This window comes from Pseudophryne corroboree, chromosome 2 (genome assembly GCF_028390025.1).
Source record: "Pseudophryne corroboree isolate aPseCor3 chromosome 2, aPseCor3.hap2, whole genome shotgun sequence".
NCBI classification, from domain to species: domain Eukaryota; kingdom Metazoa; phylum Chordata; class Amphibia; order Anura; family Myobatrachidae; genus Pseudophryne; species Pseudophryne corroboree.
In genome coordinates, this window is record NC_086445.1 from 731166006 (window position 1) to 731187326 (window position 21321).

The following is a 21321-nucleotide window of genomic DNA, read 5'->3' on the forward strand; positions in this document are numbered from 1 at the left end:
GACATAGACGATGACATGCTATCAACGTTGTCTGCCAAGGCCAATGCCCAATGTGATAGTAGAGGGCATGTAAAATCCAAAAAGCCAAAGTTCAGTAAAAAGACCCCAAAAAATAAATTTAAATGGTCTGAGGAGAAACTTAAACTTGCCAATATGCCATTTACGACACGGAGTGGCAAGGAATGGCTAAGGCCCTGGCCTATGTTCATGACTAGTGGTTCAGCTTCACATGACGATTTTGCCAATTAATTCCAGTAATTTGGACGTATAATTCCAGTGATTTTGCTATTTAATTCCAGTGATTTTGCCGTATAATTCAAGAGATTTGGACGTATAATTCCAGTGATTTTGCAGTATTATTACAGTGATTTTGCAGTATAATTCCAGTGATTTTGCCATTTAATTCCAGTGATTTGAATGTATAATTCCAGTGATTTGGCCGTATATTTCCAGTGATTTTGACGTATAATTCCAGTGATTTTGCCATTTAATTCCAGTGATTTTGCCGTATAATTCAAGAGATTTGGACGTATAATTCCAGTGATTTTGCAGTATTATTACAGTGATTTTGCAGTATAATTCCAGTGATTTTGCCATTTAATTCTAGTGATTTGAATGTATAATTCCAGTGATTTGGCCGTATATTTCCAGTGATTTTGACGTATAATTCCAGTGATTTTGCCATTTAATTCCAGTGATCCTGACGTATAATTACAGTGGTACTGGCGTATAATTACAGTGATCCTGCCGTATAAATCCAGTGATCCTGTTGTATATTTACAGTGGTACTGGCATATAAATCCAGTCCAGTGATACTGCCGTATGTATATATATATATATATATATATATACCCTGTTGCAAAGCCGATTACTGAGGCCATAACAACTATGCTGGTGTTAGACGTGCGTCCGGTATCCACCATGAGTGCAGTGGGACTGCAGTGCCAACCCTAGATGGGTCAGGTGTTTGTGCCACACACTTGTGTCGCTTACCTTAATCATACAGCTACCTCATTGCCCTCTTTTACTTTTTGGTATGATGTGCTGTTTGGGGACTATTTTTATAAAGTGCCATGCTGTCTGACACTTACGTATATGTCCAGTGGTACTGCTATTTAATTCCAGTGATTTTGCCGTATAATTCCTGTGATTTGAAAGTATAATTCCACTGATTTGGACGTATAATTCCAGTGATTTTGCCATTTAATTCCAGTTATTTGGACGTATAATTCCAGTGATTTGGACGTATAATTATTAGTGATGAGCACCGGAAATTTTTCGGGTTTTGTGTTTTGGTTTTGGGTTCGGTTCCGCGGCCGTGTTTTGGGTTCGAACGCGTTTTGGCAAAACCTCACCGAATTTTTTTTGTCGGATTCGGGTGTGTTTTGGATTCGGGTGTTTTTTTCAAAAAACCCTAAAAAACAGCTTAAATCATAGAATTTGGGGGTCATTTTGATCCCAAAGTATTATTAACCTCAATAACCATAATTTCCACTCATTTTCAGTCTATTCTGAACACCTCACACCTCACAATATTATTTTTAGTCCTAAAATTTGCACCGAGGTCGCTGGATGACTAAGCTCAGCGACCCAAGTGGCCGACACAAACACCTGGCCCATCTAGGAGTGGCACTGCAGTGTCACGCAGGATGGCCCTTCCAAAAAACACCCCCCAAACAGCACATGACGCAAAGAAGAAAAAAAAGAGGCGCAATGAGGTAGCTGTGTGAGTAAGCTAAGCGACCCTAGTGGCCGACACAAACACCTGGCCCATCTAGGAGTGGCACTGCAGTGTCACGCAGGATGGCCCTTCCAAAAAACACCCCCCAAACAGCACATGACGCAAAGAAAAAAAGAGGCGCAATGAGGTAGCTGTGTGACTAAGATAAGCGACCCAAGTGGCCGACACAAACACCTGGCCCATCTAGGAGTGGATACAAATAAATTCAGTGTGGAGCCGCACTAGTCTAAGCAATCTAAACGTAATATAGAGGTAGCATCAAAAGAAAAAAAACAATATATATGCAGTTTAAAAAAATGGGAATCTGAAACTGCAAATGATTGGCGGTGCTCCCAGGAATTTTGTAGACTGGACTACAATTGAAAAGGAGAGAAAAGACAAAAAACCCTTGTTTGGGAGCACTCGTTTATGATAATTAGTATAATATAAAGTAAGATAAATGATGAAATGGGATAAAACTTAACCTTTAATTGTTTCTTGAGTAAAATAGAAGTAGAATAATTATAAGACTAATGTCTGATGTTTGAAGTAAAAAACCTTGTTTGACCTTTTTAACAAATGAGGTACAAGGTAATGAAGGAAGGTGAAAATATCAGAAATAATGTGTATTGCATGGATACCATGGATTTCTGATGAAGTAAGGGTACCCAATGGAGTCACTGTACATGCCTTATGATGAAGGTATTAATTGTAACATAATATGGTAGCAGAGTTGGATTAAGATGAAGAGAGATGGCAATGAAGAATGGAGGGGGGGGGGGGGGGGCACTGCACCTGGTATTCTCAGGAGGTTTCCCTTCCTGATACTGACCAGGCCATACCTGCTTAGCTTCCGAGATCGGACAAGATCGGGCGTACTCAGGGTAGTATGGCCGTGGGCCTATTTGTTAGAAATGTGAGAGAAGAAATCGGAGGAAATCGACTCCTATTGTCTGTACTGAACATAAATCAAAACCATGAATAGTCTAGGAGGGTTGTTCCAGAAGCAGGGATGCATGAAGTATTGGATGGGATTTTTCCTTATTAAAGGGCCCACTGCACCTGGTATTCTCAGGAGGTTCACCTTCCTAGTACTGACCAGGCCATGCCTGCTTAGCTTCCGAAATTGGACAAGATCGGGCGTATTCAGGGTAGTATGGCCGTGGGCCACTGTAGAGGAAATATATGAGATGGGGAAGTATACATGCTCTGCTTACTGTACTTCACACTCAACCACGGCTATGGACAGTCTCAAAATTGTATTTCCAGACAGCGGTATGTCTGGATAGTTCTGAGTGTCTGGGATGTTTTTGCAGGATGAATCGGTGGTGAAATGTAATAGGTAGAGTTTTTTACAAATAATGAGCTCTCATGGAGATGCTGAATAAAGATGTGTGTGCTGTGTATATGTATAGCTATATCCATAAAACAATTATTTTGTAATTGTTGGTCCCCTGAGGGAAAACAGATAAGTGGTCATATGCTGGCAAAAAGATCAAGGCTGACTTACAAATGAAAAATATGGCCTTTGTAGTGGGAGTGAACGATAACAATTATCAGAAAGCAGTGTTCAGAGCTGACTCAAAAAATTATCATTGAAAATAATTATTAATAATTAATAGAAAATATTTTCTATTAATTATTAATAATTATTTTCAATTATCTAGTATCAATCAATCTCACTCATATGATTGTACCATTTATGAGCCAGCTCTGAGCTCTGTGTCAGCATATGAGAATTTATCTGACCACCCTCCAGGAGATTGGTGACTATAGTGTAATTAGTTACCTGATAATTTTTTGAGTCAGCTCTGAACACTGCTTTCTGATAATTGTTATCTCTCACATTTCTAACAAATAGGCCCACGGCCATACTACCCTGAATACGCCCGATCTTGTCCGATCTCGGAAGCTAAGCAGGTATGGCCTGGTCAGTATCAGGAAGGGAAACCTCCTGAGAATACCAGGTGCAGTGCCCCCCCCCCCCCCCCCCCCCTCCATTCTTCATTGCCATCTCTCTTCATCTTAATCCAACTCTGCTACCATATTATGTTACAATTAATACCTTCATCATAAGGCATGTACAGTGACTCCATTGGGTACCCTTACTTCATCAGAAATCCATGGTATCCATGCAATACACATTATTTCTGATATTTTCACCTTCCTTCATTACCTTGTACCTCATTTGTTAAAAAGGTCAAACAAGGTTTTTTACTTCAAACATCAGACATTAGTCTTATAATTATTCTACTTCTATTTTACTCAAGAAACAATTAAAGGTTAAGTTTTATCCCATTTCATCATTTATCTTACTTTATATTATACTAATTATCATAAACGAGTGCTCCCAAACAAGGGTTTTTTGTCTTTTCTCTCCTTTTCAATTGCCATCTAGGAGTGTCACTGCAGTGTCACGCAGGATGGCCCTTCCAAAAACTACTCCCCAAACAGCACATGGCGCAAAGAAAAATGAAAGAAAAAAGAGGTGCAAGATGGAATTGTCCTTGGGCCCTCCCACCCACCCTTATGTTGTATAAACAGGACATGCACACTTTAACCAACCCATCATTTCAGTGACAGGGTCTGCCACACGACTGTGACTGAAATGACGGGTTGGTTTGGACCCCCACCAAAAAAGAAGCAATTAATCTCTCCTTGCACAAACTGGCTCTACAGAGGCAAGATGTCCACCTCATCATCATCCTCCGATATATCACCGTGTACAACCCCCTCCTCACAGATTATCAATTCGTCCCCACTGGAATCCACCATCTCAGCTCCCTGTGTACTTTGTGGAGGCAATTGCTGCTGGTGAATGTCTCCACGGAGGAATTGATTATAATTCATTTTAATGAACATCATCTTCTCCACATTTTCTGGATGTAACCTCGTACGCCGATTGCTGACAAGGTGAGCGGCGGCACTAAACACTCTTTCGGAGTACACACTTGTGGGAGGGCAACTTAGGTAGAATAAAGCCAGTTTGTGCAAGGGCCTCCAAATTGCCTCTTTTTCATGCCAGTATAAGTACGGACTGTCTGACGTGCCTACTTGGATGCGGTCACTCATATAATCCTCCACCATTCTTTCAATGGGGAGAGAATCATATGCAGTGACAGTAGACGACATGTCCGTAATCGTTGTCAGGTCCTTCAGTCCGGACCAGATGTCAGCATCAGCAGTCGCTCCAGACTGCCCTGCATCACCGCCAGCGGGTGGGCTCGGAATTCTGAGCCTTTTCCTCGCACCCCCAGTTGCGGGAGAATGTGAAGGAGGAGATGTTGACAGGTCGCGTTCCGCTTGACTTGACAATTTTCTCACCAGCAGTTCTTTGAACCTCTGCAGACTTGTGTCTGCCGGAAAGAGAGATCCAAGGTAGGTTTTAAATCTAGGATCGAGCACGGTGGCCAAAATGTAGTGCTCTGATTTCAACAGATTGACCACCCGTGAATCCTTGTTAAGCGAATTAAGGGCTCCATCCACAAGTCCCACATGCCTAGCGGAATCGCTCTGTGTTAGCTCCTCCTTCAATGTCTCCAGCTTCTTCTGCAAAAGCCTGATGAGGGGAATGACCTGACTCAGGCTGGCAGTGTCTGAACTGACTTCACGTGTGGCAAGTTCAAAAGGTTGCAGAACCTTGCACAACGTTGAAATCATTCTCCACTGCGCTTGAGACAGGTGCATTCCACCTCCTATATCGTGCTCAGTTGTATAGGCTTGAATGGCCTTTTGCTGCTCCTCCAACCTCTGAAGCATATAGAGGGCTGAATTCCACCTCGTTACCACTTCTTGCTTCAGATGATGGCAGGGCAGGTTCAGGCGTTTTTGGTGGTGCTCCAGTCTTCTGTACGTGGGGCCTGTACGCCGAAAGTGTCCCGCAATTCTTCTGGCCACCGACAGCATCTCTTGCACGCCCCTCTCGTTTTTTAAATAATTCTGCACCACCAAATTCAAGGTATGTGCAAAACATGGGACGTGCTGGAATTTGCCCAGATTTAATGCACACACAATATTGCTGGCGTTGTCCGATGCCACAAATCCACAGGAGAGTCCAATTGGGGTAAGCCATTCTGCGATGATCTTCCTCAGTTGCCGTAAGAGGTTTTCAGCTGTGTGCGTATTCTGGAAAGCGGTGATACAAAGCGTAGCCTACCTAGGAAAGAGTTGGCATTTGCGAGATGCTGCTACTGGTGCCGCCGCTGCTGTTCTTGAGGCGGGAGTCAATACATCTACCCAGTGGGCTGTCACAGTCATATAGTCCTGAGTCTGCCCTGCTCCACTTGTCCACATGTCCGTGGTTAAGTGGACATTGGGTACAACTGCATTTTTTAGGACACTGGTGAGTCTTTTTCTGAGGTCTGTGTACATTTTCGGTATCGCCTGCCTAGAGAAATGGAACCTACAGATGTAGCCACCTTTATCTTGACTGTTTCTCCGCCGAGACGGGCGTTTAGTCACGCTAATGCGATAGCTGAGTTTCATCACAGGCAGGCGCGTTGAGGCGATCTAGATACTCATCATGCATTACACATCTCCACCACTGTGTCGCTAATGCTCCACTAATCCAGTACTTTCGATCGTACAGTATAGCGGCGGATTGATCTACAGCTCTGGCAATACTGTAGGCGTAACGGGAGGCGGTGGAAAAAGTATGGAGTACTGTACAGTATGTGTATGGAGACGCAACTACAGTAATTGTGTAAAAGGAAGAATGTACAGTACAATGTATAAACACCGTGCTTTTAAAATATATGAGCGTCTGAGTTCGCTAATGCATAATGGGAATGGAGGACTAGCCGGAGGCGGAGGAAAACACCGTGCTTTACAAATGCGAGCGTCCGAGTCCTCTAAGGCATAAACCAACAGCAATGGGGCGGGGGCCGGCCGCTGTTTGCAGTACTTTCACACATGAAATTGGAAATCTCTCATGAGGCGTCGTGGGCTAGGGGTGAAGGCTCCCACCTCCCTCGCTGGGGGTCCAGGGTTCGAGACCTGATGTGCTTTCTTTCTTTCTTTCTTTTTTTTTTTTTCTGTAATAATGCACTGTATTATTTTATTTACACTGCAAGACAGTCAATGGAAGGATGCACACAGATTTCACATAAATCAAAGTACATCTGCAGGAGCGATTCTTTACGCTAAATGCACCTAAACAGCGGGAATGAAATGAGTGTATTCTGACGCTACCAACTGAGCAAAACAGTACTGTAGATCTTCAGCGTTTGTGTATTGCACAGGACCTGAATTTCCTCCCTGTGCAGGCCCCCAGGGGGGAAGGGCGATGGGGGTAGGGGGGAGACGATGGAAAATACTGTGCCTTTGAAATGCAATTACATGAGCGTCCGAGTACACTACGGCATACTGTAAACCAACACCAATGGGAAGGAAGTGCCAACCTTATTTTTAATGTGTTCCCGTGACATTCACTTTAAAAAAAAAAAAATTTCTCTCCAATACAGTACATCCAACGGAAGGATGCACACAGGTTTCACATACTGTACAGTAAATCAAAGTACATCTGCAGGAGCGATTCTTTACGCTAAATGCAACCTACAGTACAGTACTGTAAGTGAGCAAAACAGTACTACAGTGGGCGTTTGTGTATTGCACATGACCAGCATTTGCATTCCCTCCCTGTCTACTGCATGATCTGTGCAGGCTCCCATGGGGGAAGGGCAGCAGGCTAGCCGGAGGCGGAGGAAAACACCGTGCTTTACAAATGCGAGCGTCCGAGTCCTCTAAGGCATAAACCAACAGCAATGGGGCGGGGGCCGGCCGCTGTTTGCAGTACTTTCACACATGAAATTGGAAATCTCTCATGAGGCGTCGTGGGCTAGGGGTGAAGGCTCCCACCTCCCTCGCTGGGGGTCCAGGGTTCGAGACCTGATGTGCTTTCTTTCTTTCTTTTTTTTTTTTTTTTTTCTGTAATAATGCACTGTATTATTTTATTTACACTGTAAGACAGTCAATGGAAATCAAGGGGACCCCCCTCCAGCCACTCGATTATCTCTATCACCCCTGTGTATTGTAGCTAGGGGATTGTGACGCTCCTTCAGCATTGCCCCGTAGCCTGCAAAATCTGTGCTGTTATTTGCTCCATAGCTGAGTGCCTCCTAGGAGCTACTGTAGGAGTCACAGGCGGTAGCCATTTCAATTGAGTCTGCCCTGCTATAGAATTGTACAGGTATGTGTACATTACCGTACGGTGCATAGAACCTTTACAGTAGAAACTCTCCTGCAGCTTTGGCCTGCTTTACTGTATGTACTGTAAAACTTGTGTTTTGTCAGTTTGCTATGCGACCGAGCCCGGTGTAACGTACAGTACTGTAATGTGCATAGACCTCGCTTACAGTATCTCTGTGTATTTTGGCTAGGGGATTGTGACGCTCCTTCAGCATCGCCCCGTAGCCTGCACAGCTTATGCCATTTCTCATTCCATACCCAACTGCTGCCTGCCATGAGGTGGGGGTTCAGGAGGTGGGGGTTCATGGGTAGTGGTCGTTTTGACAGTGTGCTATGCGATTGAGTCCGGTGTACCGTAATACTGTATGCAATCCTACAGTAGCTTATCCCTCCCCTGTGTATTTTGGCTAGGGGATTGTGACGCTCCTTCAGCATTGCCCCATAACCTGCACAAGGGTTCAGGGGCGGCGGCCATTTTGCCAGTGTGCTACAGTATGTCATCGAGTCCGGTGTACCATAATATGCATACTGTGTATTTTAGCTAGGGGATTGTGACGCTCCTTCAGCATTGCCCCATAGTCTGTACAATCTGGACTATTACTTGCTCCGTAGCCTAGGGCCTCTGTGGGGCAAGGAGTCATAGGTGGTAGCCATTTCTATTCAGTCTGCCCAGCTACAGAATTGTATGTGTACTGTGTACGGAGCATAGAACCTTAACCTGCATAGAACCTGCACATTATGGTACACCGGACTCGATCGCATAGAACCGCTCATGCAGCTACTGTATGCCCTGGTTTACAGTATGTGAATAAAAAAAATAATAAAGTGTCTGAAAAAAACTACAGTAACATGCATTCGTACTTAAGGAATCGAACCCTGGACTCTGAGTATAGGAAGCGAAACACTTCACCACTTCGCCGCAGACAAATGTATAAATCCGTTGGTTTTGATTATGCTGTAATGGCTACGGGATTAGGACGATAACATACTGTAGAAAATTCCTAATCTTGAGAGGCAATAGTGAACTTGTAACACACATCCATTTGCGACAGTGTACACTACTGGTTTTACAGTACTGTGTTTTGTCTGCGGGACTTGGACGCTCACATACAGTATTCATAAAGTATTGTAGATGGATCATATACTGTATGCTGTACTACTGTATTTGCGTCGGTGTCGTACTGTATATACAGTACTGTATTAAATAATGCAGCGTAATGAGTACAGTATTTACTGTATGCAGCGTAATGAGACGCCTTAGTAAAGTAGTCCTTATTATGTATGTCAGTATTGTATTTTACGGGAGACCACACGCATGCGCAGTGGTGATTGTAAAAAGCGACATCTGGTGGCTGATCGCAGGTATTACACGTAAAGGTAACGCCAAACGTCAAATGTCTGTCTCCGTGCGATTAGATAGCCTCTCTGTGGCTAGGCGCGCCTCGCTACGCCACAGTACGCTGCGTATGGTCGAACGGGACAAACGCCGCGGCCACTCAAGATAAAGGTGGCTACATCTGTAGATGGTATTTGGTACCGGTGACACAGTACCTCCAACAAGTCTCTAGTTGGCTCTGCAGTAATGATGGATACCGGAACCACGTTTCTCACCGCCCAGGATGCCAAGGCCTCAGTTATCCGCTTTGCAGCAGGATGACTGCTGTGATATTTCATCTTCCTCGCAAAGGACTGTTGGACAGTCAATTGCTTGGTGGAAGTAGTAAAAGTGGTCTTACGACTTCCCCTCTGGGATGACGATCGACTCCCAGCAGCAACAACAGCAGCGCCAGCAGCAGTAGGCGTTACACGCAAGGATGCATTGGAGGAATCCCAGGCAGGAGAGGACTTGTCAGAATTGCCAGTGACATGGCCTGCAGGACTATTGGCATTCCTGGGGAAGGAGGAAATTGACACTGAGGGAGTTGGTGGGGTGGTTTGCGTGAGCTTGGTTACAAGAGGAAGGGATTTACTGGTCAGTGGACTGCTTCCGCTGTCGCCCAAAGTTTTTGAACTTGTCACTGACTTATGATGAATGCGCTGCAGGTGACGTATAAGGGAGGATGTTCCGAGGTGGTTAACGTCCTTACCCCTACTTATTACAGCTTGACAAAGGCAACACACGGCTTGACAAATGTTGTCCGCATTTCTGTTGAAATACTTCCACACTGAAGAGCTGATTTTTTTGGTATTTTGACCAGGCATGTCAATGGCCATATTCCTCCCACGGACAACAGGTGTCTCCCCGGGTGCCTGACTTAAACAAACCACCTCACCATCAGAATCCTCCTGGTCAATTTCCTCCCCAGCGCCAGCAACACCCATATCCTCCTCATCCTGGTGTACTTCAACACTGACATCTTCAATCTGACTATCAGGAACTGGACTGCGGGTGCTCCTTCCAGCACTTGCAGGGGGCGTGCAAATGGTGGAAGGCGCATGCTCTTCACGTCCAGTGTTGGGAAGGTCAGGCATCGCAACCGACACAATTGGACTCTCCTTGTGGATTTGTGATTTCGAAGAACGCACAGTTCTTTGCTGTGCTTTTGCCAGCTTAAGTCTTTTCATTTTTCTAGCGAGAGGCTGAGTGCTTCCATCCTCATGTGAAGCTGAACCACTAGCCATGAACATAGGCCAGGGCCTCAGCCGTTCCTTGCCACTCCGTGTGGTAAATGGCATATTGGCAAGTTTACGCTTCTCCTCCGACGATTTTATTTTAGATTTTTGAGTCCTTTTTTTACTGATATTTGGTGTTTTGGATTTTACATGCTCTGTACTATGACATTGGGCATCGGCCTTGGCAGACGACGTTGATGGCATTTCATCGTCTCGGCCATGACTAGTGGCAGCAGCTTCAGCACGAGGTGGAAGTGGATCTTGATTGATGTTTAAACATATGCAGCTAATCCGGGCACATATAAATCTCAAGTTGGTAATTTAATCCTTTTTTCCTTTATAGTTCTAATTGTATGTGTTCACAATAAAATAAGAGGGAGCATGCCAGATTAATTCCTCTATGATTTATGTATACCTTTAAATATTACTACAAGTATACTGTTATAGATGAACAATTGATCCAAACCTATGTGGTTTCCAAATAGATAGTTATATCATTACATTATCACTGTTGGTTGTTATCCCCGTGACATGTATTCACACTAAATCAAGCATGTCGTATTTTTCAAAGATATAGATTGCTTGTTTGGATTTCCCGTGTACACATACAACAATACAGGTCCCTCTTACTGCCTGCAGAGTCTGGCTAGTATTGCCATGCAGCACAAGTACACGTTGAGATTTACCCCTCTGCTATGTATAGTATAATTGATTGCAGGCAAGTAGCTATTACTAAGAGCAAACACTCCTGTCTTCTATATATATTTTGCCAGCATGTATCTGTTGATCTAACAAAAACCCTTCCTAATATTCTAGTATACACAGGTAGTTAATACATGGTAATATTACTATAGACAGCGCACAGCTGAGCCAATGCGCATTTCACTTTATTAAGCTTCGTCGTGGGTGAACAGGACAATACCTAGAGCTGACATATCAGTGAGGCCTGGTAATGCCAGGATGTTGAGGAAGGTAGTGTGGTAGAACTGGCAGCTCCAATGTGTCATGGTTTGGACATCACAATGCAGAACATGTCGAAAGGGGCTCCACAATACAGGACATAGAAGTGGGAAAGAGGCTGACAGCACGATGCAGGAAATAGAGTAGGACAGGGCGTGGACAGCACGATGCAGGATTGTGTTTATGACAGCTTGGGAGGGGGCAGGAAGTACAATGTAGGCTATACAGTTGGGGGGCACACAATGCAGGACATACTGATCTGGAGTGGGCAGACAGAACAATACAAAACATGTCAATAGGGGGCTACACAATACGGGACATAGAGATGGGGAAGGGGTGTTCATGACAGCTTTAAGGCAGAGCAGTGTGCTGTGTGCTAGAGGACATCTGTGTGAATAAAAAAGGGGCATTGCCAGCTGGGGGGGGGTGCGTGGCTCTTGAGGGTATGCCAAGCATTTACTGACGTGATGAGCTGCCCCAAAGCCTTCCCCTTACCGTTAATAGATGCCATGTGCATGTACCCAGCATCTATTCACCTGGCAGTGATCAGCAACCACAACCTTTCCCACCAACGGGACATTGTGGCTGGTGGGGAAAGTACAGGGCATGCTGTTTTAGCAGGGAGCTACTAAAAGGGCAGGGCACATTTTGCCATTTTGAAATCATGCAGGACGTGGCACCCTGCTAAAACAACCTAAAGTGAACACTACAGGACTTACTGATGGGGAGGGAGTGGACAGCACAATACAGTACATAGAGATAGAGATGGGAGCAGACATCACAATGCAGGACATAGAGTTGGGCAGGGAGTGGACAGCACAATGCAGGGCATGTCAGACAGTGGAGGGCAGTATGGGCAAAGTAAGGGGTGGAGACCCAAGTGATTTGGTGTAAACTGGGTCCAATAACCTAGTTTATATCTATAATATATATACCCTCAACATCACAAAACACACCCCTGTGGCATTGTCACACCCCCTGCTGCAGCACACAGGAAGCGCATCTATCTATCTGTCTAGCAAACACATTGTCATTCACTGCTGAATTCACAATACTGTAGTTGACAATCAGCATTCTTCCTTGTCCTATGTGCTGCTGAAGTTTTGCTGACCAGAGTGTCTTTCACTCTGTCAGCCACCAGCCACAGCAGCAGCACTAAAAAAAAAATATATATTAGAAACCATTGAGAAACATTGGGGGAGAAACCTTGCAATGTTGAGGAAACATTGGATCTTCACCATTGTAGTGTTAAACATCAGTGCCGTAACTAGGCATTTTAGCGCTGTGTGCAAGAAACGACAGTGGCGCCCCCCCCATGTAAGATAGGGGCAGAGCGCGCCTTAGGCGCGCCAAAAAGTTCTAGGGGCGTGGCTTCACGGGGAAGGGGCGTGGCCACAAAATAATAGCAATTCATACTACGGTGCACAGTAGTCTACATTATTCAAATTACGCTGCACAGTAGCGCCACTACACCAGGTAGAGCCCCTTTTATACATTACAGCAGACAGTGTCCCCCTTTTTACACATTGCGGCAGCCAGTCCCCCTTTTTACACATTGCGGCAGCCAGTCTCCCTTTTTACACATTGCGGCAGCCAGGACCCCTTTTTACACATTGCGGCAGATAGACCCTTTTTTTACACATTGCGGCAGCCAGTCCCCCTTTTTACACATTGCGCAGATAGACCCTTTTTACACTTTGCGGCAGCCAGTCCCCCTTTTTACACATTACAGCAGCCAGTCTCCCTTTTAACACATTGCGGCAGCCGGTCCTTCTTTTTACACATTGCGGCAGACAGCATCCCTTTTTTACAATTACAGCAGACAGCGTCCCCGTTTTTACACATTACGGCAGACGGTGTCCCCCTTTATACACATTGCGGCAGCCAGTCCCCCTTTTTACACATTACAGCAGCCAGTCACCCTTTTTACACATTGCGGCAGCCAGTCCCATTTTACACATTGCGGCAGCCAGGACCCCATTTTACACATTGCGGCAGCCAGTCCCCATTTTTTACACATTGCGGCAGCCAGTCCCCCTTTTTTACACATTGCGGCAGCCAGTCCCCCTTTTTTACACATTGCGGCAGCCAGTCCCATTTTTTACACATTGCGGCAGCCATCCCCCTTTTTTACACATTGCGGCAGCCAGTCCCATTTTTTACACATTGCAGCAGCCAGTCCCATTTTTTACACATTGCGGCATGCGGTGTCCGAGAGAGAGAGAGAGAGAGAGACAGAGAGACAGAGAGAGAGAGAGAGAGAGAGAGAGGGGGGGGGGATATACTTACCTTCTCCCCGCTGACAGGCTCCTCGTGCTGCTCCCTCGGTGGCGGCAGTGAGATGAGAAGGAGGAGGGAGGGGGAGCAGGGAGCCGCAGCAGCGCTATGTTATTGGTAGTAAGCGCCGCTGCAGCATCCCCCTCTCCTTCTGTATTGGCTGCCGGGCAGCCAATACGGAAGGAGAGGGGGATGCTGCAGCGGCGCTTACTACCAATAACATAGCGCTGCTGCGGCTCCCTGCTCCCCCTCCCTCCTCCTTCTCCGCTGCCTCCGGCGCTGAGCGCGGCGCACGGCACAGAGACAGAGACTTATAGAGGCGGCATGTAATGAGTCAATTTGACTCATTACATGCCGCTGGCCGTGCTCCCCCAGGGCAACTGCGCTGTGTGCCAAGCCCCCTTGGCACACACGTAGTTACGGCTCTGTTAAACATTGACCATCAGAACTAGTTGACCAATGTTTCAGATGAAACATAAAATGATTCCCATCTCTATTGTAATGCCCCTTATACACATAATGCCCCCAGTAGCAGTGCTGCTCATACACATAATGCCCCAAGTAATAGTGCCCCTTATACACATAATGCCCCCATTAGTAGCACCCCTTATATACCTAATGCCCACAGTAGTAGTGTCCCATATACACATAATTCCCACAAAAGGTCCACTTATACACATAATGCCCCCTCACGCACACTTTCTCTCTCACTCACTCTCTTCCCTTCATTTACCTAACAAAGTCCAACTGGCGAGATCTGTAGCAGCTCATCCTCTTCCTCTGACATACAGAAGCCTAGTCCTGTGTGGCTCCACCCCCTCAGTTCTTTGTAGCTCTGGCTTCTCAGTTTCATGTAGCTCTGCCCCTTTTCAGTCCCTAACAGTGATGCTGACACAGGAAGGGGGGAGGGACGCTTCAAGCTGCCAGAGCCCCTGCCTGTTATACAGTGTGACAGGCTCAACAGCTAGCAGCAGCAGAGTATATCAGCAGGGATGCAGAGCAGGAAGAGCGCCTCTCCAGTCTGGCCCCTCCCTGCTTTGCATCCCTTTGCTGAGTGGGTTGCGCCAGCCCTGCCTGTACACTTTGCTATTTGACAAATGGCTGACGATGCAGAGCTGAAAAAGCTAGAAGATTCAGAAATGTTGTTACCTGTGGAACTGAGTGATTGGGCCATGCCAACAGTTCCATACTGATGAAAGGTGATGTGGCAAACATTCACATATGAGGAGAGTTTGAAACAAATATTAATACAGAGATGCACAATATACAATATTTGTTACCACATTTTAAGCTTTGTGTCACAACTGAGGGCCTGAGCTGACGGGAGGCAGCCTCAGTTGTAGGGGCTGAGATGTACCGGAACCTGGGAGGTTGTATCAGACCCCTGGACATGTAAGTAACATGAAGAATAACCGCCCGAAGGCGTGACCACGACAACTTGAATAAAAGTCAATGATGTTTATTTATGACAAACTCCATGCATCACAGTAGCAATAAAAGAAACAAAATCAGCAGAGAAATAATACAGTTCCTGGGTACTACAGGGTGGCAGGGGCCACAGAGCTCTGGTAGTATGAGACAGTTCTTATTATCTGCGAGTTGGAAAGTCCTTACCAGGCCCGACTGTAGCAATGAAGAAAGCCCAGGATCGTACCAGCTGGTGTTCCAGGGAAAGCTGGACTGCTGTAAATAAAATAGCTGCTGTGGGTTCTGGTTGGAACCAGACAGATGTTGGCACGGAGTGGATACTGGCTGGAACCAGTTAAATAATAAATGAAGCTTGAGAGCGATGCAATATGAATGAAATGTAGAGCTTGAGAGCGGAGAAATAATAATACCGGTGGAGAGTGGTAAACTGTAGAAAGGACACCGGCCCTTTAAGAGAAGCTGTACTCTGCTGGAAGCTGGGCTGGAAGCAGGTAATGTTGTGGCTGGAAACAGATGAATCCAAAATGGATCGGAGAGTCAGACTACACCGCAGGTGGAATGCTGGTGCGGGTCTCTATGGTGGAAGTCTTGAGACAGGAGCTGGAACCTGGAAGACAATCACAGGAGAGAGACAAACAGGAACTAGGTTTGACAACCAAAGCACTGACGCCTTCCTTGCTCAGGCACAGTGTATTTATACCTGCAGCAAGGAAGGGATTGGCTAGGCAATTATGCAGATTAACAATACTGACAACAGATTGGAGGAAATGATCAGCTGACAGAATCCAAGATGGCTGCGCCCATGCAGACACTTGGAGGGAAGTTTGGTTTGTAATCCATGTGGTAATGAAAACAGTAATGGCGGCGCCGGCCACTGGAGACAGGAGACGCCAGGCAGACAAGTGCACATCCAACCACGCGGACACAGCGGAGGCCGCGGCTGACGTAATCCACTCTGACACTCTGCATGCAGAAGCTCAGTGACGGCGGCGGAGGCCGCGGGAGACGCCATGCCTGATGTATTATGGCGTTACTGTGACAGCGTCTCAGAGAGACAGGAGAGGATGCAGGAATGTGAACATTAGGATAACAGATGGGATCCGGTGCTGGAGCGCTGAGCCAGCCTTAGGAGGCATCTGATGGGTAAGAAATGGCGTCCAGATACCCGGATCGTGACAGCACCCCCCCCTTTAGGAGTGGCCCCAGGACACTTCTTTGGCTTTTGAGGAAACTTGGAATGGAATCTCCGGACCAAGGCAGGAGCATGGACATCAGAAGCATTGGTCCATGAACGTTCCTCAGGGCCGTAACCCTTCCAGTCAATAAGATATTGTAGTTGACCGTAACGGTGACGTGAGTCCAGGATCTTAGCCACTTCATACTCAACGCCTCGTTGAGTTTGGACTTTCGGAGTTGGAGGAAGTGAGGAATGAAACCGATTTAAGATCAGCGGTTTCAACAGGGAAACATGGAATGTCCTGGGTATTTTTAAGAAGGGAGGCAACTGGAGTCTGTAAGCAACAGGATTGATGACTTGTTCAATCTTGAAAGGACCGATATAGCGAGGTGCAAACTTCATACTGGGAACTCTTAACCTCAAATTCTTCGTGGATAACCATACCCGATCACCCACCTTGAGAGCAGGAACTGCTCGACGCTTCCTATCTGCAAACTTCTTGTACCTGAACGATGCCTTGAGCAGAGCTGATCGTACGCTCTTCCAGATATTGGCAAACTGATGCAAGGTGATATCCACTGCGGGAACAGAAGTTGCTGGAAGCGGTTGGAACTCAGGGACTTTAGGGTGGAATCCAAAGTTAGTGAAGAATGGCGTTGAAGCAGATGAAGAATGATACTGGTTGTTATGACAAAACTCGGCCCAGGGAAGTAATTGAACCCAGTCATCTTGAGAGGAGGACACATAGATGCGGAGGAAGGCCTCCAAGTCCTGATTCACCCTCTCGGTTTGACCATTGGTCTGAGGATGGTAAGCCGTGGAAAACTTTAGCTTGACTTGGAGGACTTGACATAAACTTCGCCAGAATTTGGCTGTGAATTGAACTCCTCGATCTGAGATAATTTCTTCAGGAAGACCGTGGAGTCGGAAGATCTCTTGTATGAATACTTGAGCCAACTTGGAAGCTGACGGAAGACCGGTGAGAGGAATGAAGTGTGCCATCTTGGTGAACCGGTCAACTACCACCCAGATGGTATTGAACTTGTTGCACATGGGTAAATCTGTAATAAAATCCATCGACAAATGGGTCCAAGGTCGACGGGGAACAGATAGTGGAACCAGTTGCCCCGCAGGCGACTGGCGGGATACCTTATGTTGAGCACACTTTGGGCAAGATGCAATAAACTCCAAGACGTCCTTTTTCAGAGTTGGCCACCAATAGGACCTAGAGATAAACTCCAGGGTTTTTTGGATACCTGTATGTCCGGCAAAATGGGAAGCATGGGCCCAATGCATGAGCTTCTTCCTTAGCATCGGTTTCACAAAACTTTTCCCTGATGGGGGCGTAGAGTCCATCCCTACCGTGGAGAATGCCAACGGATTTATAATAGGATGCTTGTCTGAAGACTCTGACTCATTTTCTTGCTCCCATGAGCGGGAAAGGGCATCGGCCTTGCGATTCTGAGAGCCCGGACAGAACTGGAGTTTAAAGTCGAACCTGGAAAAGAAAAGTGCCCATCTGGCCTGACGAGGGTTGAGACATTGTGCGCCTTTCAGATATAAAAGGTTCTTGTGGTCTGTAAGTATGGTGATTGAATGAGAAGCTCCCTCCAACAGATACCTCCACTCTTCTAGAGCGAGCTTGATGGCTAGCAACTCCTGGTCGCCAATGGCATAGTTGCGCTCAGCTGGGGAGAACTTCCGGGAGAAGAAACTGCAAGGGTGTAAATGGCCATCTTTAGCCCTCTGAGATAACACCGCTCCTACTCCAACGGAGGAGGCATCCACCTCTAAGATGAAAGGAGAGTCGATGTCAGGCTGTTTCAGAACAGGCGCAGAGATGAACATTTGTTTTAACAGATGAAATGCTTGCATGGCTTCTTCAGACCACTTGGACGGGTTAGAACCCTTCTTAGTGAAAGCAGTAATAGGCGCCACAATGGTGGAAAAGTCTCGTATAAACTTTCGGTAATAGTTGGCGAACCCTAAGAACCTCTGGACCCCTTTGAGGGTTAAGGGTACCGGCCAATTTTGGATTGCTTGTAGTTTCTCAGGATCCATCTCTAGTCCGGAACCGGACACAATGTACCCTAGAAACGGAATGGACTTGACTTCAAAGACGCATTTCTCTAATTTGCAATAGAGATGATTGACACGGAGACGGGACAGAACCTCTTTAACCCAAAAACGATGTTCCTCTAAATCGTTGGCAAAAATGAGGATATCGTCTAGATAGACCACGACATGACGGTATAGAATGTCTCTGAAGATCTCATTGACAAAATGCTGGAAGACAGCTGGAGCATTGCTCAATCCGAAGGGCATGACGAGTTACTCATAATGTCCGTCACGGGTGTTAAAGGCGGTCTTCCACTCGTCACCCTCACGGATCCGGATGAGATTGTATGCACCTCTCAAGTCCAGCTTTGTAAAGATGGTAGCTCCGCTAACTCTGTCAAAGAGCTCAGTAATCAGGGGTAAAGGATAACGGTTCTTGATGGTAATGTCGTTCAAACCTCTGTAGTCGATGCACGGCCGCAGACCACCATCTTTCTTCTTTACAAAAAAGAAGCCTGCGCCGGCTGGAGAAGAAGAAGGTCGAATGAACCCCTTTGCTAGGTTCTCTTTAATGTATTCCTCCATAGAATGCGTCTCAGGCAGAGACAACGGATAAGTTCGGCCTCGAGGTGGAACTTTCCCTGGAACGAGATCAATCGGGCAGTCCCATTCTCTATGAGGAGGAAGGATATCAGCAGAAGCTTTACTGAACACATCCGTGAAATCTTGATATGGAGGAGGTGGAACATCAGACGACCTGGGGGAGGAAGAACAGACAGGCAATACTTTAAACAAACATGTCTCAGCACAGGAGGAACCCCATGCCAGGATTTGCGTAGTCGTCCAATCAATTGTAGGATTGTGAAGACGGAGCCATGGAAGGCCCAGGACCACAGGATGTGTGGCTCTTGGAATCACTAAAAAAGAAATAAGTTCGGAATGAAGAACTCCCACTCTCCGACGAACTGGTAGAGTCCTTAAAGAAATAACTGCATCAAAAATTTTGCTGCCATCCACGGCAGTTAAAGAAATGGACGAAGGAAGTCTCTCGGTGGGTAGGGACCACTGTTTAACATAGGCTTCGGTAATAAAGTTCCCAGCTGCTCCGGAATCAAGGAGGGCAATGACGTTCTGATAACGTTGAGCAACTTGAAGCGAGACTGGGAGATTACAATCTTGGGGAGATGGAGAGGAGATCATTACTCCTAGCCGGCCCTCTCCTTGGCGAGCTAGGATTTGGAGTTTCCCGGACGTTTGGGACAGGCATTAATGGTGTGAGACGGAGCCGCACAATAAAGACAGAGAGACTCGGAGAGACGTCTTCGGCGCTCAGCAGGAGTTAAACGGGAACGGCCAATTTGCATGGGCTCATCTTTAGTTGGTGACAGTTGGCGAGGAGGAGGAGCAGAAGATTTTGGAGCAGATGATCTTCCACGCTCAGTTGCTCTCTCTCTGAAACGTAAATCAACTTTCGTGCAGAGTGAGATTAGCTCATCTAACTTAGAGGGTAAGTCTCTGGTAGCTAACTCATCTTTAATACGCTCAGATAAGCCATGCCAGAATGCAGCATACAGGGCCTCGTCGTTCCAGACCAGTTCGGATGCCAGGATCTGGAACTGTATCAGATATTGTCCTACAGTACGTGACCCCTGGCGTAAACGGAGAATCTCGGATGAAGCTGAGGTTACCCGGCCTGGCTCGTCGAAGATGCGCCTGAATGTTGACACGAATGCAGTGTAAGAAGATAGCAGGGTGTCGGACCTCTCCCATAACGGTGATGCCCAATCAAGGGCTGAGCCACTGAGAAGAGAAATAATGTAGGCAATTTTTGTACGGTCACTGGGAAAATTGCCAGGTTGTAGCTCAAACTGAATCTCACACTGGTTGAGAAATCCCCTGCAGAATCTTGGAGATCCGTCAAATTTTGCTGGCGTTGGAAGATGAAGACGTGGAGCAGAAATGGGTAAGGTGGGTGGAGTTATAGCTGGAGTCACTGTGGTTGACGCACCAGACGCGCCTGATCCACGGAGAGTTGTCTGAATCCCATCCAGCCGAGTAGAGAGATCCTGGAGACAGCGGATGATGTGGCCCTGTGCAGCCTCCTGATGTTCTAGTCGGGCTGCCAGTTCTTGCATCGGCATGGCCGCTTGATCCTGGTCTCCGGCTTGATTCATTAGGTCAGTGCTTACTGTCACAACTGAGGGCCTGAGCTGACGGGAGGCAGCCTCAGTTGTAGGGGCTGAGATGTACCGGAACCTGGGAGGTTGTATCAGACCCCTGGACATGTAAGTAACATGAAGAATAACCGCCCGAAGGCGTGACCACGACAACTTGAATAAAAGTCAATGATGTTTATTTATGACAAACTCCATGCATCACAGTAGCAATAAAAGAAACATAAAATCAGCAGAGAAATAATACAGTTCCTGGGTACTACAGGGTGGCAGGGGCCACAGAGCTCTGGTAGTATGAGACAGTTCTTATTATCTGCGAGTTGGAAAGTCCTTACCAGGCCCGACTGTAGCAATGAAGAAAGCCCAGGATCGTACCAGCTGGTGTTCCAGGGAAAGCTGGACTGCTGTAAATAAAATAGCTGCTGTGGGTTCTGGTTGGAACCAGACAGATGTTGGCACGGAGTGGATACTGGCTGGAACCAGTTAAATAATAAATGAAGCTTGAGAGCGATGCAATATGAATGAAATGTAGAGCTTGAGAGCGGAGAAATAATAATACCGCTGGAGAGTGGTAAACTGTAGAAAGGACACCGGCCCTTTAAGAGAAGCTGTACTCTGCTGGAAGCTGGGCTGGAAGCAGGTAATGTTGTGGCTGGAAACAGATGAATCCAAAATGGATCGGAGAGTCAGGCTACACCGCAGGTGGAATGCTGGTGCGGGTCTCTATG

At 46.5% G+C, this 21321-nt stretch overlaps 2 pseudogenes; one reads left to right on the forward strand and one right to left on the reverse strand.

Moving 5' to 3' along the window:
- Positions 1 to 2770: 2770 nt before the first annotated feature.
- Positions 2771 to 2888, reverse strand: LOC135052280 (5S ribosomal RNA; annotated as a pseudogene).
- A 693-nt stretch (positions 2889 to 3581) lies between these two features.
- Positions 3582 to 3699, forward strand: LOC135052519 (5S ribosomal RNA; annotated as a pseudogene).
- The last annotated feature ends 17622 nt before the right edge of the window (positions 3700 to 21321 follow it).